This window comes from Muntiacus reevesi, chromosome 1 (genome assembly GCF_963930625.1).
Source record: "Muntiacus reevesi chromosome 1, mMunRee1.1, whole genome shotgun sequence".
Lineage (NCBI taxonomy): Eukaryota > Metazoa > Chordata > Mammalia > Artiodactyla > Cervidae > Muntiacus > Muntiacus reevesi.
The window spans coordinates 52,227,213-52,247,648 of record NC_089249.1 but is presented as its reverse complement, the minus strand read 5'-3'; the positions used below and the strand labels follow the sequence as shown (position 1 = coordinate 52,247,648).

Here is a 20,436-nt window from a genome sequence, read left to right as displayed (position 1 = left end):
GAAGCAGAGTTTTCAAGTTACCGAGTTGCTGGGTTGATTGAAAATATTAAAAATATTGCCATCACTATATGTTTTATAAACATGTATAAGTTCCCTGAAAAGGGTTTTGCTCAGCTTTACATTTTCTGGCCTTTGAGTTGGAAGGATGAGAAAAGTAATATGGGCATTTTATTTAAAGGCAATAGGGACTCCCTAGGGGTCCAGGGGCTGAGACTTGGTGCTCCCAGTGCGGGGGGCCCGGGTTCGATCCCTGGTCGGGAACTAGAATCCACATGCAGCAACTAATACTTGGTGGGGTCAAATAAAAAACTAAATGTTAATATTTGATAAAGGCAATGAAAGTGTCTTCTAGGAACTTAAACTCCGTCACCAGATACAGTTTACATTTTTGGCTATTGGACCATTTTTAGTCTAATTCAGGATCTGGCTGAAATGAGAGTGTTTCCTACACTTTGGTAGCAGAGGGGACCGAGGTCTGAGGGCACGCGCCTCGCTCTGGAGCTGCTCAGAGTCCCCTACCTTCACATTCCATCCTCACAATGACTGTCAGAAATGGTGTATTTTCTGCAGGTGAGAAGGCCCTGGGGCTCAGCGGATCCAGGCTGGGGGTCTTGCTCTGAGTTCCATGGAAGGCTGGCTCTGCTTGGCGCCCCCAGCAGAGGTTTGATGGGGAGCAGGCCATGTCCACCTGCCAGACCTTGTGCGTTCTCGAGAAGCAGTCACCTTGCTCTGCGTTTATGGGCCACACCAAGGGCCTTGGCTGTCAGGCCCTGCAGTGACGCTCTCCTCCATGTGGTCCAGCCCACACCCACCTCGGTGCTGAGACCCCAACTGAGGCCTCTGTTCGGGGGGGCATGCTGCTTCTCTGGGCCTCAGTTTTCTAATCTGTGAAATGAATGCCTCTTCCTTCCTCTGCCGGGCTATGAGAATTCATAGAGAGCTCAGTGTCTGGTGCATACGTGTTTCCCAGGAGTCCATAGACCACAAGGGGTTCCAGGGCGGGGTCAGGGGTAAGGTATCCCTCAGGTCGGTGACCTCAGAGCAGCTACCTCTGTAGCTGGTGGAGCCAGATGGTCACCCCAGCTTTCTGGGGAGCCTCCAAGCCCAAATAACTGCAGTGGGTGCCTGGAGCATCCATACCCCTCATTCCACAGGGCCTTTTCAAGGAGATGAGATTTTTAACTTAATCAGGACCCTTCCGCTCCATGGGAGGGTGATCCACCAGCAGGGGTCAGCATCTCTGATTAGCAGCAGCAACTGCCTGAACTCCTTGATGCCGAGTCACAGGTCACCAGAGGATGGGGGTGGGGGATGAGCCCGGGTCCTGGCTTTGAAGGCTGGGCCGAGGCCACCTGCGCTGACCTCTTGGGGAACCTGGGCCCCGTCCAGAGGTGAGGTTAACTAGGGCTGGGACAGGCCCAGGGATGAGCACGTCAGTGATTTATGGAAACGACTGGACCCCAGGTTCAGGCAGGTATAGACATGCTGGTGGAGCAGGAGTTCTCAAAAAGGGAGGTGCAGCTTCTGTGTGGACAGGATGACTGTCCTGGAAGGTCAGGAGTGTGCAGAACCTGGGTTTGAGTCCAGTCTCTGTTCTCTCGGCTGTGTGGGCTCCGGTCCATCCCTTAGTCTCTCTGATCCCCAGGGTCCTCATTCACAAAGAGTGAAGCCAGTGATGCTTTTCAGAGGGTTGTGATGAAGACGGGTGGAGTCTGGTGTGTGGCCCTGACTCTCACAGCAGGTGCCAGGTAAGCACGGCTGCCTTCCCTGCTCCATGTGGACACCGGCCAGGCTCCCACCTGTCCGCCCACCTTGTCGTGTTAGGTGAGGCTCAGGGCATGGTGTTGGGAGCCCTGTCTCTGAAGGGAGACCACCTGGTTTTATATCCAAGTGCTGCCGTAGAGATCAGAGCAGAAATAAATGAAACAGGGAATTAAAAAATCATAGAAAAGATCAATGAAATTAAGAGCTGATTCTTTGAAGAGATAAAATTCATAAACCTTTAGCCAGACTCTGGAGAAAAAACAGAGAGGGCTCAAGTGAATAAAGTCAGAAATGAAAGAGAAGTTACAACCCACACCACAGAAATACAAAGGATCATTAAGACATGACTATAGCTGAGTATGCACCAATAAAATGGAAAACCTAAAAGTGGAAAAATTCCTAGAAATATATAATGTCCCAAGACTGAACCAGGGAAAGATAGAAAATATGAACAGACCAATTACCAGAAATGAAATTGACCAATTACCAAAACAAAAGTCCAGGACCAGATGGCTTCACAGGTGAATTCTACTAAACATTTAGAGAACAGTTAACACCCATCCTTCTGAAACTGTTCCAAAAAATTGCAGAGGAAGGAATGCGTCCAAAATCATTCTGTGAGGCCACCATCACCCTGATACCAAAGACAGCACAAAAGATGGAAATTGCAGGCCAATATCACCGATGGACATAGATCAAAAATCATTAACAAACTATTAGCTAACTGAATCCAACAATACATTTAAAGAATCACAAACCGTTGTCAGGGCTTCCCAGGTGGCGCTAGAGGTAAAGAATCTGCCTGCCCATGCTGGAGACGTAAGAGACACGGATTCTATCCCTGGATTGGGAAGATCCCCTGGAGGAGGGCATGTATTCTTGCCTCTGCCAACACTGGAATACTGCCATTCCAGTATTCTTGCCTGGAGAATCCCATGGATGGAGGAGCCTGGTGGGCTACTGTCCCTGGGGTCACAAAGAGTTGGATATGACTCAGCGACTAAACAACAACAAAAACAACATCCTACTGAACAGTGGAAAGCTAAAGGCATTTCCTTAAGACAAGGATGCCCACTTGCCACATTTATTCAACATAGTATTGGAAGTACTAGCTACAGCAATCAGAGAAGATAAAGTAGTAAAAGGAATCCAAATTGGAAAAGGGAGAATTAAAACTGTCACTGTTTGCAGACGACATGATACTATACATAGAAAATCTTAAAGCCACCGCCAAAAAACGACTAGAACTCATCAATGAATTCAGAAAAGCTGGAGGATACAAAATTAATATACAGAAATATATTCGTAACTTGGAGTATAACCTTCAAAAATTATGAATCACTATGTTGTACTCCTGAAACTAACATAATATTGTAAATAAGCCATGTTCTGTGCTGTGCTAAGTCACTCAGTCAAGTCCAACTCTTTGTGACCCCATGGACTGCAGCCTGTCAGGCTTCCTCTGTCCATGGGATTCTCCAGGCAAGAATACTGGAGTGGGTTGCCATGCCTTCCTCCAGCGGATCTTCCCGACCCAGGGATTGAACCCGAGTCTCTTGTATTGCAGGCAGATTCTTTATTGTCTGAGCCACCAGGGAAGCCCAGACCTCAATTTAAAAAGTAAAATAAAAATTTTCAACAGTGCTAGAGGGGAAAACTGGAAGATGGAAAGGAGGAAAAAGGTAGAATAGCCAGGAAGAGAAGATGCACAAGAACAGGAAAGAAGTGTGATGTCGTTGGAGTCGGTTTACACCCAGAACGAGGTCTTGGGGTAAGGTTCCTGAAATCAGAGACCCTGCATGTAGTGGGAGCCTCCCACGGTGCACAAAGTGGGAAGTGTCCAAAAGGCCTGGCAGAAAGGGCCTGCAGGGCTGAGGCTTGGATCCTCTGGGAAGAGCTGACCATTTCTCTACCTTCTGTGCAGAAAGCAAGCCAGTGACCTGGACCCTCTGTCTGACTGCAGCCAGGTTCCCACTGACCTCTGGCCCCTGTGGCTAGAAGTCCCCGTGTGACTCCAGGCTGGCTGCACCCAGCCAGAGTTCAGAGCACCAGCAGCCTCTGGCCTGATGCCCTCCCCTGAGTCACTGCTCCCTGCTGCCACCCTCTCCCACCCCTACCCCACGGGCCAGGGTCTGGGGGGACAGGATCTCTGGGCTGAGCCAGAATCAAACAGCCTGTGGACGGGTCAGACGTCTGGCCTCAGGGACCCGAGTTCTGATGCAGTCCACAGACATTCAGCACCTTGGGGCCTGCAGCTGAAGAAGCAGCGCCCTGGTCAGAGCAGCCAAGTGGGGGGTAGGGTCAGAAGGGACAGAGGCCCTCACAGCACGACGAGGTCTGCATGAGGCCGTTATACCAGTGAGCTTGCACGCCCCTTCCCAACACCAGCCAGAGGCAAAGGGCACCTCGGTCTCTCCCAGGATCCAGGCCAGACACTGGGCCCCCGGACCGTGTGGCGTCTGTGATCTGGGAAAAGTGAACGTCTGTCTAGAGGACCGGGCTTTCCTCTGAGATGGCGGGTCCAGGTGGAGCTCCCACTCAACACTCCTGCATCCTGGTGGCATCTACACCCAGGGAACTCACCCGGCACAGGGGGCTGGCGCCCTCCCCAGAGTTCACATCTCAGGAAATATCCGCTCCCAGGTGCTGGCTCACCAGAGCCCTGGATGGTGAATCAGTCCTTTTATAGGAGACACTGAAGGGGTAAGGAAATAGGAGGCGGCTGGAGCGGCTACCATATGTGGATGCCCTCAGTTAATATGCTCCCATCCCAGGGGCCTGGTCTCAGATACCACCTTCACCACAGGTGAAGAGCCCGAGGATCAGAGAAGTCAAGCAGCCTGTCCAGGATCCACAGGCTGCCGACGCCCGGCCCAAGGCTTGAACTCTGACTGGCCAGTTTGGCGGCATGGCCTGAGGCAGGGAGCGCGGTCTCATGTTCCTCACAGTCTGCACTGAAACTCCTATATTCAAATAATGGCCAAACCAGCAGGACGTGGGAGCATTGCAGATGGAGGGAGGGAGCCCTTCTCTAGCCCGGGGCAGGCGTGGCAGGATGGGACCATGTGGCGTGGGACCTGGGAGAGACGATGGCACGGCCATCTCCAGCCCGAAGTAGTGGTCAAGGCGCAGACCCAGCAGTTGCGGTCCCGCCGTGAATGGTTCCAGGACCGCGGGCTTCAGAGCAGCGGCAGAGCATCCGTCAGAGCTGAGCTGACACATGTCCATGCCAATAAATGAACATTTCCATCTCAGGTGGCTCCATCTGACAGGCGCCATCAATTCACACAGCAATTTATGTAGCCAAGGGGAAAGGTGTGGGGGGCATGGGCGGGGTTGGGGGAGGATGGGGGCCAGCCTCAGCCTGTCAGGTTGTATTCGCTCATTTTATAATCACTCACTCATTCATTCAGTCATTTACTCAGTCACTCATTCCCTCACTCACTCATTCATTCATGCACTCACTTACTCATTCCCTCACTCATTCATTCATGCAGCCACTCAGTGCTTCACGCATTCATTCACTCATTCATTCATTCATTCATTCACTCACTCACTCATTCTCCAGAAGAGCCTAGGTGGCTGCAGGAGCTGGCCTGTGTTACAGAATGTCTCTTTCCCCCAGCCTCTTAACTTTTATTATAAAGGTCACCTACATTTTGAGTTGTTAGATTTGGGCAAAACTGCACGTTTCTCAGTCTTTCCTCGGTGCCGTCCCATCTTACCCACCTCGTGACACTGCTGTGTAGAAGTGTGTGCTGGGTCACAGTTGGCAGATTAGAGACCCCTGGATCAAACACTCTCTTTTCCTTCAAAACAGTCCCTCCATCTGGCTTCAGCAGTTTGAAAACGCAGGAAATCCGTTTGCTAGGCATCTGTTACATCTACTTGTTTACACATTGATCAAGGTACTTATCCCGCAGTTCAAAGAGATGAGATGGTTTACCGAGCGCTCGCTGAGGGCTGGAGGTGACTGAACTGAGACGACCTGATCAGTAGGAGAGCTGGGGCCTGGAGCTCACAGCAGAGCATACCCAGCGCCCCCACCCAGGGGTTCCGGTCACTGTCCGTCTCCTCGATGCACCCTCGCCTTCCTCTGTCTCCCACCTGCGGGGCGTCCGCCCTCATTCCCCACCCCTCAGAAAACACAGGGAGACCCGAGAGGCACTGACATGGGGGGCAGCAAAGGACAGGGCATCCTCACAGGGTCATCTCTTGGGAGACCCACCTGTGTTGAGTGTGCACACTCATGCACACACACACATGCATGCATGCACGCACATAGGCAGGGTCGAGGTGCTTTGTACTCCAGGCTGCTCTATTCCCTTTCCCTTTAATTGTTTGGTTTTGACTTCTTCTGCACAAAGTGATTCATGGAAATCAGGGTCCTTGGAAGCGAAACATCACCATGAACCTCCTGGATCTATCACCTTGAAATTCCTGGATCTCTTTCTTGAAAACTTCCTAAAGCCATATACCTGGGTGGTGTGGAATGGAGGCTAGTTCTCCACCCTTTCCTGCGGGGGATGATGGGAGGCTGGGGTCTTGTTCCCAGAGCTGGGGTGGGGAGCAGGGGGCAGCTGACATGATGCCCTGCAGAGGCTGAGGTGATGCAGATCCAGCAAGACCACGGGCGCCATGACCAGTCAGGCCACCTGCTCCGTGGAGAGACCAGTCCCTCTGGCCGACTCTAATAGGAGCAGGACACTGGGTCTTGCCATCCCAGGCTGGAAGCTACAAATGACCAGAGCCCGAGAGAGGCTGGCAGTCCCAACCTGCTGAGTCCTGGAGGCCGGCAGGTGACCATGATTCATCCCCACCTGACAGACGTTGCTCCTGTATTTGCCTTTCCGTCTCCCCGAGCCGCCCAGCTCATCCATCTCTACTCCGCGTCCGCACTCCTGCCCTGTTTCCTCTCTTGCCTTATTTCTTCCCTCACCCTGATGGGGATTTGGCACAGCCGTGGTTGGCTCTTTCTGCCCCAGCAATGCCTTAGCTCTTTTCTCCATGTCATGGGAGCACAGGTGACATGCTTTGCCCAGGTGAGCACTCAGGAAGGAAGGAAGGAAGGAAGGAGGGAAGGAAGGAAGGAGTAGAGGGGGTTGTGGGAAATGGAAAGGAAGAGGCCAAAGAGGACGTGTGATGAAGGCACCTGGCTTCAAGGGAGAAGGACAAAAGTCACTTAGAACTTGTGTATTGCTCCAAGCACAGCTGTCAACAGAGACAAAAAACTATAGGGACAAACTCCATATAGGTGTCTCGATTGAAATTCTGCACCTACTGTCCACCTGTCAGCAGGTAATTGTCAGGGACACGTTTGCCTCACCGCCCCCCGCCCCCCCGCCCCGGTCGGATAACGACTTTAATTCAACAACAGGGAGTGGACTGAACATGGAGTTGGTCTCACAGGAAGGGCCTGTAGGGACAGATTGCCCAATTCTTCTTCCCTCATTTTAACGATAAGGAATCTGAGGCTCTGGAGAATTGAATGACTAGCCAATGAGTCGTGAAACTAGGACTAAACCTAGATACCCCAACCTAAAGGCCAGTGCCTTGGGTGCCACACCAGGGCATTTGCTCCCAGGAGGGTTTTAAAAGCCAGCCATCATGATGAAGAAGAAAGGGCAAATGTAGCCCAAGCATATTTGATCATACGTGCTGGTAAAGTGTGAATGGGACAGCAGGCATGAGCTGAGGAAAGCCATGACTAGGACAAGATGAGAAATGTCCGCACACAAAGAATAAACTTAAGTTTATGATCGTGAACGGGCACTCGTTAAATGGACCGGGGATTAGCGTTACTGAGCCTGGGGCAACGGAGACAATGGGCAGTGAAATGCTATGATGAATGACACTGGGTGACGTCTCTGCTGCTCTGGAAATGTTTAGAAATGTTAACAGGCGATTGCAGAAGTATGAACCCTTGAACAGAAGACGCTGTCAGCCCTAGTTTTATACACTGTGTGGAAATGAGGGAGACTCACTGGCTGGCAGCAGAAATGAAACATGGGCAGAACTTGCTCCATAAAATAAAGTGACCTGGAGATTTCTGCTTCTGGAAAGATGGAGCAGACATATTTTCCCCATTCCTCCCACAAAGTGCAAATAAAATCCACAGACACTACAAACAAAGCAAACATAAGATGACTATAAGAGGAAGACAAGGAGGTGCATTGACAAGGAGCCTCAGCACTCAAGGAAAGGCACAAGGGTGAGTTCCCTAGGTTTCTGGGCAAGAGAGAAATGCCAACGGGGTGCAGACAAACCAACGCATTCATGACTGAGGTCAGCTCTTTTAGCCAAGGACCCAGGAAAGGGGCAGCCTAGCAAGACAAACTTCACTCCACATTGCAATAAAATACGCATAGCATAAAATTTACCATTTCAGCCATTTTAAAGGGCACCGTTATGTGGCAAGCCAGCAATAACACAAGATTCTAAATAACAACCAGAATGTCCAGTTTGCTCTCAAAATCACTCACCACACCAAGAACCAGGAAAATGTCAACTTGAACGAGAAAAAAAAACAATCAACATATACCACCACTGAGATGACCCTGATGTTAGAATTATCTGGCAAGGACTTTACAGTAGCCATCATAAAACTGCTTCAACAAGCAATTTACAAACATGCTTGAAGCAATGAAACGATGAAAAAATAGAAAGTCTCAGGAAAGAAACAGAACACCTCAGCCAAAAAACAGGAAACTTTAGACTTGAAAACAGTAATGAATGAAATTTAAAAACTCAATGAATGGGCTCAATAGCAGAATGGAAACAGCAGAGAAAAGACTCAGTGAATTTGAAGATAGAACAGAAATGACCCAATGTGAACAACAGACAGACAATAGTCTTTAAAAGTGTAGCGTCTCAGAGTCCCATTGGACCATAACAAGAGATCAAACATCCATGTCATAGCAGACCTCTCTGTCCTGCTGCTGAAAGCTTCTGTGAATCTATGGGTATTTAAAGTAAAAATAACTTAAAAGCATAAAGTGACTTGGCTCAGTAGGAACATGTCCTTCCCCCAGTTTTCCCAATATCCCACAGGGAGCAGAAGTCCTCCTCCAAGGAACACGGACCAGGTGGTCTGGCTGTCCGGTGGGCACACGGAGGCAGGGGCGCCCCAACAAGGCAGCTCCCCTGGGTAGTTGACTGTGTGATGCCGGAAGCCTGTGGTCAGTTGAGCCCTGCACCAGCTGCAGGAGGCTCTAGGAACGTGGATGGCACGACGGATCCCTTGCCGCAGTCCTGGAGCTCATCTCCTCCCAGGCTCTCCTCAATCTTTCACACCCGGCTCTTTGCAAAGAACAGCCACCAAAGAACCAGCCGCAAACATGCGTTCTTTCACAGTAACCCCCCTGGCTTCGCTTCTTCACTCCACAAGCAGCCAGTCCTCAGAAGCTGACAAGGTGCCCGTTTATCTCAGTGTGGTTCGTCCACTTAATCTTCTGGAACTCAGGGCCCCTTCTCCTTCCCTCCAACCACGTGGGCAGAGGCCATGCACGGCAGGCTGGACCCCCAGGTGAAGGGGAATCTTGGCTTCCGACTGAGCTTCTAATCATCAGGACTGCACAGTGCTGACTATCCCCCATCTAATCCTGCCTAGAAAATACTGGGCTTCCCAGGTAGCTCAGTGGTAAAGAAATCTGCCAATGCAGGAGATGTGGGTTCGATCCCTGGGTTGGGAAGATCCCCTGGAGTAGGAAGTGGCAGTATTCTTGCTTGGAGAAGTCCATGGACAGAGGAGCCTGATGGGGCTACAGTCCGCACTGGATGCAAAGAGTTGGATGCTATTGAGCATGGCACAGTAAGCACAGAAAATACTAGGTGTAAATACACGGCACCCCTTGCATGAGAAACACCTGCTAAGTGGAACCTTTCTGACCCGGGGAGGGTGACCTTCACCCTGAGACAAGGAACACTTAGAAGGCTGGATTGAGGGCATGGAACAAAGGACACATGCTCCACCCAGCAAGATGGGGAGGCTCACCCATGAGCACCTCTGCTTGACACGAGGAAGGGGTAACAAGGTGTGTTCTTGAGGTAACAGGTGTGTTTAAGACAGGGGGTGCTGTGTATTTGCAACTAGGATTTTCTACGTGTGCAGTGATCAGTCGCTAAGCTGTGTCCTACTCTTTGCAACCCCATGGATTGTGGCCACTCAGGACAGTTATGAAGGGCCATGGATGGAGGATAGAGACTGTATTTCCTGGGTGATTTAATTACTGTCCTTGCTGGGGGCCTAGGAGTGACTCTCAGCCTTTCCATCGTGAGCCCCAGAAACAATGGTGGCATTTCCATGACGACCAGTGGGAGGAGGAGGGCATGCTCAAGGTCAACCAGAAGTGACCGGCCCAGGTTCCCCTGTGTCCCGGGTCCTGCCTGGACCAAGCCCCCAGGGATGCCCTGGTAACTGCCCAGGAAGTTCTGACCAGAGGACTTAGGGAGTTATGTGTTTCCCCAGCAGAACCTGGCAGCCCTGAGAAAGCCCTGGGGCACCGGGGTGGGGCGTGTTTACCTGTGGTCTTCACAGGGGTTGGGGGAGTACCCCAGGCTGACGCGGGGACATCTACCTGGGACTCGTCAGGCAGGTGGGGGCGGCACCGATGAGCTAGGGCCATCAGCTTGCTCAGTGTATCTCTGTATGTCTGTTATTTGCGGTGCTTGTCCTAATCATATAGTGTCAGTGCATCTATAAATTATCTTGTCTCTCAGCAGCTGCCAGGAGTGATGAAAGCTGTCACTTAATCAAAAAAGCTTAAATTAATTAAAGGGGGAAAAAAAAAGGGAAGAGAAAGGAGAGCAGCCTTGGAGCGGCTATTCCGGGCCCTGCGGAGCTTTGAGGCGATGCCAGCTCAGGAGCTGCTGCTCCGTCACCAAGGTCTCCAGCCCTGCCTGCCAGGGCTCGGGGACGCCTCTGTCTGCAGCCCATCCCCGCCCCCGACAGAGCAGTAAACAAAACCCACCCAGCTGGGTAGCTGTGGGGCAGGACCAGAGGTTCATAACCCCAGATGTCCGTTTGGCCTGGACTTGTGTCTGCTTCAACTTGATTTTTTGGGATGAAATGCTGATCAGAAGGGAGTCAAGGGTGTGGAAACCAGGCTGACCTCCAGAGAACTGGGGAAGACTGGCCTGTGCCCCGTCACTACGTCCTGCCCCTGTGCGTCTGTGCTGTCGCCTGGGTACCCAAGTTCCCTCCCCTCTCCGCACAAGGTCATTCTAATCCCCCCAACTGTGAGACCCTCAGGATCTGCCTGTCCCTTTCACCTCTCATCCATTTTAGAAAACTAAGCAAAACACAACCAAACAACCTTGCTTCTAACTAGGGATCAAATGGGCAGGAAAAAAATCTAATGAACTTATTATTCATTGGGTACCATGATTGATAATGGCTTAACTCATGACTCAAAGAGTAAGTCACTGAAGGGAGCAAAATCCTGGGGATGCGGTAGGTGCTGCAGAACCTGGCTGCTGCCCCCGACACCAGAACTCCGAGGGTTCCAGCGACCCTGGGACCCCCGAAGCTGAGCGTCTGCAGTTCACAACAACTGTGTGACGTGTGTGACGTTTTCAGGTTTACAAAATGACTTCGCATGTGAAGCAGTCAGAGCCAACGTTAACATCCCCATTTCCCAGGTGAGACCCTGAGGCTCAGAGAGGTTAGGTGCCTTGCTGAAGGTCACACAGCAGTGCATGGCGGAGTGAGGTCTGGAGAGCCAAGGCCTTTGTTTTCTGTCTCCACACAGCCTGCCAGGCCACCGCCCACGTTCTCCTCCAGCGGGTTGGCTCCTGTTCCCTGAGTACCATGTGGTACCTGACTCTGGTCCGAGGAGTACATGGCAGAGTCCCTTCAACCCAGCTCTGGGACCTGGGGTTCCACCCAGCCGGCCATGCTCAGTACTCTCCCCTCCCCCATCCTCACCCTTAAAGGGCTTGGAGCCCTGCCAGCCGATAAGATATGTGTGTGTGTGTGTGTGTGTGTGTGTGTGTGTGTGTGTGTGTGTGTGAGTCGTTCAGTCGTGTCTGACTCTTTGCAGCCTCATGGACCGTAACCTGCCAGGCTCCTCTGCCCATGGAATTCTTCACGAAAAAATACTGGAGTGTGTAGGCTTTCCCTTCTCCAAGGGATCTTCCTGACCCAGGGATCGAACCCAGGTCTCCCACACTGCAGGCAGATTCTTTACTATCCGAGCCACCGGGAAGCCCAAGCCGACAAGACAAATAGCCAGAAAGGTCGGTTGCCGTCGGGGTGATTATCCAGCTTTGGTGAAATCACGGGCCCAGGCGGGAAATGGAGCAGGAGGTGCTGGCACTTGGGGTCGACGTGGCCCTCCTGTCATCCCGGCACAGTGACAGCTTGAGCTCCTGCCCTTCTGGCGTCACAGAGGACAGGCTTGCGCTCAGCTCGGCCACGATGCTCCGGGCAGGGGCCTCAGACCACCCCCAGCAGGCTCACACTTAGTCTGGAGCCCGCTGTAATTAACGGGAAGCCAGGTGACGCTCTGTTCCCTTCCTCGGCTTTATGGGGACGCTCGGAATTTCCAGAAGGCGAGGACGTGGTGTAAGGGCCCATCTGTGCTGCCAGGCTTGCAGCTTCATTAACAAACACTCAGTGCTCTCCGCGTGCCAGGCACACACTCAGTTAATACCTGCTCTGTGGGCGTTATCTCACGGAATCCTCATTACCAGCCTGCAAGTGCTCCTGTGCCCTTTCTAAAGACAGGAAAACAGAGGCACAGGAAGGGTACCTAAGTTACCATGGAAACCAGGCTGGCGGCTCCTGAGTCTTTCCTGTCCGTCTTTCCCCAACTCAGACGTGCCACCCCCAGGCAGTGATCAGGGCAGAGACCCTGCTTGCTCCCTGACTGCTAGCCCCAGAACCTTCTACTCCTGCCTCATTCTCCCCAAGGGTCCAAGGGGGTCATCCGTACAGAGGCTGATCCGATGATTCGATGAGGCCACGAATGAAAATGTGTCTGTTGACCACAAGTGTGTCATGAACACAAGCACATTTTATGTCTGTTGCCTTCAAACACATGGCTTCAGGCACTTGGCAGAGTGCGAGCCAGCTGGGGTTCTTGGTCTCAGGTAAGTGGGGTTGGGGGAGGCAGGTTGACTTCAGGTGAGGGCAATAGGACTGCAGGTGCACAGGGGGGACCCCAAACTGATCTGGGGGGCAGAGGAGACGCCGTGTTAAGCACTTTGTTTGCATTCCTCTGTCCAATATCCAGAGCAGCCGTCGGAGGTCAAGACCCTCAAGCTCGCTGTGCTTCCCCACCTGCCAGAAACCACTCCTTGCTCCCTGCTGCCATTCTTGACTTGTCCCCAGATCCCCGAGACTCTTGGGGCTCTGAACAGCTGCCCCCAGTGACTCTGCACCCTGGGCACCACCCCCAGACTCCCACTCTGACCTCTGAAGTTGTCTGTAACTCTGGTGGTTCAGGCCCCATTCTTGGGTACCCAGGCTCCTGGTGTTTCAAAAACAAAGACTCGATGAGCCTGTTTATTCTCCTTCTTGGTAGGAAAACTCTCCACCAAGACGTCCAAATATGGAAGTAACTGCTATTTAGCCCCGGGGGGTTCTCATTCGGGTCCCTCCTTAGCGGGCGGCTGTGAACATCTTGGGATTCTAAGTAAAACGCTGTGTGTGTGTGCATGGGTATTTGTTAGTCATGTCCGACTCTTTGAGACCCCATGGACTGTAGCCCGCCAGCTCCTCTGTCCATGGAATTTCCCAGGCAAGAATACTGGAGTCGGTTGCCATGCCCTCCTCCAGGGGATTGAACCCGGATCTCACGCATTGCAGGCATAGCCTCTTTACCATCTGAGCCACAAGGGAAACACTTTTCTGGGGAGAGTCCAAAGCTTTCAGCATATACGAAAAGAGGTTTGTGAACCCCAAAGAGCTAAGAACCGCTAACAGCCTGGATGACTGGAGAGGGAGACACACACAGGCATGGAAGTTTCCAGAAACACTGCAGCAGACTCCCCAGGCCACCAGCCCGGACCTCTAAGGGACCGGATTCCTGGGTTTGGGAATCCTTCAACAGCCTGGTTTTATGAAGTGTTTGCGTACTTCCGAATGGCGTGGCCCCGCCAAGCCTGGCCCCGTGCCTTCGGAAAACCACTAATGAAACAGTGAAGAGAGGGAGAGGCCCAGCTTCCTGCCAGAGCTCTCGGCCAGGAGGAGGCTGCTGTGCAGCTGCAGGCGGGGGGCAGCTGGGTCCCCAGGAAATTTAATAGGTGGTGACAGGGGAAGGCCTGGTGACAACAACTCCGCCCCTTCGCAGGGGCCCGAGGTCTCCGGAGCCTCGGCTGGGCTGTGGAGGACCGCAGGCTGGGCAGCCGGCCACTGCTTCGCGGATCAAAGCTCGGCAGAGTCCGGGCCACAGACCCCGAAGGGCCAGCCCCACTCCACGGTCCTGCTGGGCTGCCCCTCGGCCCTCCAACCGCAGACGGAAAACAACTGATCCTGGACAGATTGTATCCTTGGGCCTGCAGCAGCATGAGCTTTGTTGACGAGACGCTCACGAAGGCTACGCGGCCCTGTTTCCACTTTCCGCCTCTTCTGGGTGTTTCCCTGTCAGAGGCTCGGAGTATAGGCGTGTGTCACTGAAATGTGCACGACTGGGCCCAGGCAGAACCGCAGGGCAGAGCCAGCACCCTAGACCCGAGGCGCCCGCTTCCTAGACGCTCCATGCGTTCGACTCAATGGCCAGAACGAGCCTCTCATGCCCTTCCCATGTCAGCCGCACCCTCAACTGGCCCCAGCCATCATGCTCAGGCTTCCCTGGTGGCTCAGAGGGTAAAGAATCTGCCTACAATGCGGGAGACCCTGGACCGATCCCTGGGTCTGGAAGATCCCCTGGAGAAGAGAAAGGCAACCCGCCCCAGTATTCTTGTCTGGAGAATCCCATGGACAGAGGAGCCTGGGGGGCTACAGTCCATGGGGTCCCATAGAGTCAGACAGGACTGAGTGGTTAACACGATTGTTGTGCTCAAGTCCAGAGTCAGGGAGCCAACCTTGGCTGGGCACCCAGGGAGTTAGAAGAGAATCTACAGACCAGGTGATCTTGACAGATTGCTCTTGAGCCTCTGTCTGTTCATTTAAAAACTCAGGACACTAAAACCTGATCCTGGCTCCTAAGGATTAAATAAGACAAGGCAGGTCGGAGCCCAGCACACTCTAAACACTCAGTAAAAGGCATATCTGAATATAAACAGGGGCTGCAGCTCAGGTCTGGGGTCAGAGATCAGAAGCTCAGGGATGCAGACAGGTGTCCGGCCCTGTAGGGTACACAGGAAACCTCAGGGAGGAAGAGAGGAACCAGGTCAGCTCTGAAACTCTGAAGAACCTGCTCTCCAAGGGCTGGGGACCCAGTCACTCTCCCTGTAACTACCATATGCGGCCACCAGGGGCGCCCGGATTCCCTCCATCTTTCTTAGGGGTCCTGGAAAAACACGTTTCCCTTTTTTTCAGCTAAAATAAGGCTGGAGATTTTCATATGAAAATTTCCCTAGGAAACTAAGAAGAAAAGAAAACAAATGCAGAATGCAAACATACAGAATTAGACGAGTTGACAGTGCGGAACTTGGATCCTGATTGAAGTAAAGTCTGATCACACCGCTGTGTAGCTGCAGCCTGTGACCAGGTTCCCAGTTGCAGACAAGACCAACCATGCAGGCTCCTGCTGCATTCCTCTGGGTGGGGGGGCCCTTCCTCTGCCCCAACTCTCTACTCTTGGAGCCCTTCCTGCCCACTCCTCCCATTTGCATTGCATCTCTCAATCCCAGGGGGCACCAGCCTGGTTTTACAGTATTGGAAACACTTCATATTCACATATGCAGTAGGGTAAGTGACACTTCCTTGGTGGTTCAGAGGTAAAGAATCCACCCGCCAGTGCAGGAGACTTGAGTTTGATTCTTGGGTCAGGAAGATCTCCTGAAGAAAGAAATAGCAACCCATTCCAATATTCTTGCCTGGGAAACCCCATGGACAGAGGAGTCTGGTGGGCTACAATCCATGGGGTCGCAAAGAGTCAGACACAACTGAGCATGCACTCACAGGGCGATAATGTCATTCCCACCAAGGAAGGAAGATGGCTGTTTTCTCCAAGCAAAATAAAATCTACTGACTTTATAGTTCAGTGAAATGTCCAATGTCTAAAGCTGTCCTGCGCAGTTGTGTTCCAGCTTATCCCACCTCTGCCCTTGAAAATCAGGCACAAGGAATGAAGCCATGTTTTATTTTAATAATCCCACTTATTTTTTCCAAGCCTGAGATTCTTTTTTTAAAAAAATAATTTTATTTCTTTCTTTGTATATTTTTGGTTGTGCTGGGTCTTCACTGCTGCGTGGGCTTTTCTCTAGTTGTGGTGCCTGGGCGTCTCATCTCGGTGGCTTCTCCTGTTGCCTAGTACGAAGCCCAGAGACTCTGAGGCCAGTGTTTCGACAGCCGAGCTCAGCCAGGCTCACCTTGTGGGTCAGGCAACAGCTCCTGGGCTCTCAGCAGAGGAGCCCTGCGAAGTAGAAGGACGGCCTGAATCCCGTAGGACCTGCCATGCTCAGCTTCCTAAGCAGACCAGGGGGGGGCCTCTTTTCCAGGGGAATTCAGAGAGGCAGCCCCTGCCCCGAAGAGCTGTCGGGATGACAGAGAGCCAGGACCCACCAAGGATTTAACCCCGAGGAAGGAGGGAAGCCGGCATCTCCTGCACTCAATGTTGGGCACTTGAGACACAGCGCCTCCCTGCACCCCAGCCCTGAGAGTGAGTGCTCCCACCAGCCTCTAGACTGGACACGGCAGGCGGCCCCAACTGCACTTGGCAAGGCCCGACGTGAGGCCCCACAGCTCCTTCCGCTCATGCCCGTCCAGGGTCACAGGGGGGTTGACGCAAAGCCAGGAGATGAGGGTTCCAGCAGCTGGAAGCCCCACCTCTCGATGCCAGGGCCTTTCTGGAGGCACAGGCACTGGGGCCCGGGCAGCTGGGGAGGTGCCCGCCATCAAAGGTCAGAGCTGGGAGCCAGGGGCCCCTTACCTCCTGCTTGGCTGGCCCCCTGCCCAGGCTGCTGTGGGCCCAGTGGCCCCCACTGAGGGGCCCTGGTCTGGGACCATTGCTATTCCAGGGAGCTCGAGTTTCTGCGGAAGATGAAGCTGCAGCCTCTGCTTTTAGGCTTCAAGGACGGCGGCACCTGCATGGCTGCTAACTCTGAGGTGAGGCAGGGCTGAGGCCCTGCGTCGTCAGGGGCAGGGGGCGGCGATTAACTCGAGTCAGGGGTCACCAAGGACCCTTTACTAGTGTGAGGCCTGCCCAGGAGTGAAATCAGACGAGTGGAGGAGGCCAGGTGGACACAAAGAAAAGCTCCCCATGAGCGCAACAGGCAGGGTGGGACCTGCCCTTGAGAACAATCCACAGTGCGTTCCCCTCTCCCGGTAAAGGGTGACGCGTCAGGCACAACCCGGAGCCACCTCCTACCTGGGCACCCCCCATAGGTGCCCCCCAGCTCCCCTGCAGCCTCAGCACAGCCAACAGCAGAAAGGACCTTTTAAAACACAAAGCATCTTGGAGACAAAATGACCCACAGGTGGGCTCCCGCAGCAGGACAGGGGAGAAAGGCTTAGAGAGAAACAGGCTGCGTGCTCTGCACCCAGACAACGGCAGTCTCTTGACAGAAACACCCAAGAGGCCCGCAGGTCAGCTGCTTTCTCGTCCCTGCAGCCGACAAGGTCTGCTTGGAGGTGACCAGACAGGTGGGCAGCCGGCAGGCCCCGGCGCTTTCTGAGTAGAATGGAAGCAGCTACGTTGCCCAATTTTTCTAATGAGCACATAACCAGAAAAGAATTCAAAGAATTAAGTTCCTGTGCATGAACAAAGGCTAATTATCAGATGAAAATAGCTTGACGGTAACCATAATCCGCATATTTACATATTTTCTCTTTTTCTCATTTAACATCATGGAGCAATTTATTTTAGGTCTATGTTTGGGGATGATGTCGGCTTTACAATGAAAAAGAATTCCTCAGCATTTGTGAGAAGACCATCCTCTGGTATTCTTCACTTTAGAATTGACTTTTGGGAACCAGATAACACTGAGGCCACGTGAAATTCTAAACGCAAGACTGGGGAGGTGACTGGACAGGGGAGGCCCAGAGCTGCATTTTGTCTGTGTCATCCAACATGGAGGCCACGAGCCACGTGGCTGCTCAGCACTTGATATATGCCTACTGAGACCAAAGAACTTGAGTTTTCATTTTATTTAATTTTAGTCAATTTTAATGCAAGTGGCCACTTCGGGCTAGTGACTAAGGCCCTGGCCAGCACAGGTCTGCAGGCAGAAGTAAGTCTGTGTGACACTGACGAGCCCAGAGAGGGTGTTCTTTAAGAATTTACTGTGATACACAGCCACTATGGAAGACAGTATGGAGATTCCTTAAAAAACTAGGAATAAAACCACCCTATGACCCAGCAATCCCACTCCAAGGTATATATACCCTGAGGAAACCAAAATTGAAAAAGACACCTGTACCCCAATGTTCATTGCAGCACTATTTACAATAGCTAGATCACGGAAGCAATCTAGACGTCCATGGACAGATGACTGCTTAAATAAGTTGTGGTACATACAATGGAATACCGCTCAGTCATAAAAAGGAACACTTCTGAGTCAGTTCTAATGAGATGGATGAACCTAGAGCCTATTATTCAGAGTGAAGCAAGTCACTCTTGCTTCAAAAGAGAAATATAAACATCGTATACTGACACATATATATGGAATCTAGAAAGATGGTAGTAGTGAATTAATTTTCAGGGCAGCAATGGAGAAACGGACATAGAGAACAGACCTATGGACATGGCGGGAGGGGAGGTGGGATGGGGTGAGATGTATGGAGAGAGTAACATGGAAATTTACAATACCACATGCAAAATAGATAACCAGTGGGAATTTGCTATATGACTCAGGGAACTCAAACAGAGGCTCTGTGACAATCTAGAAGGGTAGGATGGGGAGGGAGATGGGAGGCAGGCTTGGGAGGGAGGGGACATGGGCATACCTATGACTGATTCTTGTTGACCTATGACAGAAAATCACAAAATTCTGTAAAGCAATTATCCTTCAGTTAAAAAAATAAAGTGGCAAAAGAAAAAAAAAAAAAAAAAAGAATTCACTGTGAAAAGGGACTTCCTCAAGACTCTGATAACCTGAAAAGAAAAGCTTTTCATTCATTCCTGGCTCAACCTCGAACTCCAAACCCCCTTTTCGCCTCCCGGTGTCTTCAAGGAGCAGATCATTTACTCACCTTCTCCTGACCACTCTGGCCTGGCATCTTCCCAGTCACTGTATTAAAACTGCTCTTTAAAGACCCTGGGGGCCCTCAATTTTGACACCTGGTGGTCTCTCCTCGGTCACCCAGGAGTCATGGGGCATCTTCTTTGGCAGTCCTCCTCTCTGTGGGGTGACACAGTCCCCAAATCCTCTCATTTCCACATTTGTCCCGACTAATCTACATATTAATCACTGTGTACTAATCACTATGAACAAAGTTAGTGGATGTGATGAAATTCCAGTTGAGCTATTTCAAATCCTGAAAGATTTGAAAGTCCTACACTCAATATATCAGCAAATCTGGAAAACTCAGCACTGGCCACAGGACTGGAAAAGGTGTTTTCATTCCAATCTCAAAAAAAGGCAAAGCCAAAGAATGCTCAAACTACTGCACAATAGCACTCATCTCACACACTAGCAAAATAATACTCAAAATTCTCCAAGCCAAGCTTCAACAGTACGTGAATTGTGAACTTCCAGATGTTCAAGCTGGATTTAGAAAAGGCAGAGGAACCAGACATCAAATTGCCAACATCTGCTGGATCTTCAAAAAAGCAAGAGAGTTCCAGAAAAATATCTATTTCTACCTTATTGACTATGCCAAAGCCTTTGACTGTGTGGATCACAACAAACTGTGGAAAATTCTGAAAGAGATGGAAATACCAGACCACCTGACTTGCCCCCTGAGAAACCTGTATGCAGGTCAAGAAGCAACAGTTAAAACTGGACATGGAACAACCGACTGGTTCCAAATCAGGAAAGGAGTATGTCAAGGCTGTATATTGTCACTGTGCTTATTTAACTTACATGCAGAGTACATCATGACAAATGATGGACTGGCTGAATCACAAACTGGAATCAAGATTGCTGGGAGAAATATCAATAACCTCAGATATGTGGATGACACCACCCTTATGGCAGAAAGTGAAGAAGAACTAAAGAGCCTCTTGAGGAAAGTGAAAGAAGATAGTGAAAAAATTGGTTTATAACTCAACATTCAGGAAACTAAGATTATGGCATCTGGTACCATCACTTCATGGCAAACAGATGGGGAAACAATGGAAACAGTGACAGACTTTATTTTTTGGGGCTCCAAAATCACTGCAGATGGTGACTGCAGCCACAAAATTAAAAGATGCTTGCTCCCTGGAAGAAAAGTTATGACCAACCTAGATAGCATATTAAAAAGGAGAGACATTACTTTGCCAACAAAGGTCCATCTAGTCAAAGCTATGGTTTTTCCAGTAGTCATGTTCGGATGCGAGAGTTGGACTATAAAGAAAGCTGAGCGCTGAAGCATTGATGCTTTTGAACTGTGGTGTTGGACTCTTGAGAGTCCTTTGGACA

General features: G+C 51.3%; 1 protein-coding gene across 8 annotated transcripts in view; it reads right to left on the bottom strand.

Moving 5' to 3' along the window:
- The window catches only part of CACNA1C (calcium voltage-gated channel subunit alpha1 C), a 390,058-nt gene that overhangs the window by 155,868 nt on the left and 213,754 nt on the right, over positions 1-20,436 (bottom strand). The gene's annotated exons all lie outside the window — the stretch shown is intronic.